This window comes from Schistocerca serialis, chromosome 4, assembly GCF_023864345.2.
Source record: "Schistocerca serialis cubense isolate TAMUIC-IGC-003099 chromosome 4, iqSchSeri2.2, whole genome shotgun sequence".
In the NCBI taxonomy this organism is placed as follows: Eukaryota; Metazoa; Arthropoda; class Insecta; order Orthoptera; family Acrididae; genus Schistocerca; species Schistocerca serialis.
In genome coordinates, this window is record NC_064641.1 from 415,663,041 (window position 1) to 415,663,339 (window position 299).

A 299-nucleotide genomic window follows, 5' to 3' on the forward strand; every position below is an offset into this window, starting at 1 on the left:
GACGCGATCGCATTGCTCACTGTACGGATTCTCATGCTGAGCCATCAGCTAGGAAGCGCCCCATCCATGTCGGCACCCGTGGGCGTTGCACTCGCAGTCGCAAAAAACGCTGGGCACATATATGTCTCGGAAGAGTAACGACAGTCCGAGTCTCCTGCGTGGGAAGAGTCTTTCTAGGCCCTGACCCACGGGAAGGGTGTAGCGTCCCCCATCCCGGACATTTGACGTCGTCACACTACCGGTATTGACTAATAGACTGATTGCTGATAATCATTAGCCATACACTGGGGGAAACGGCC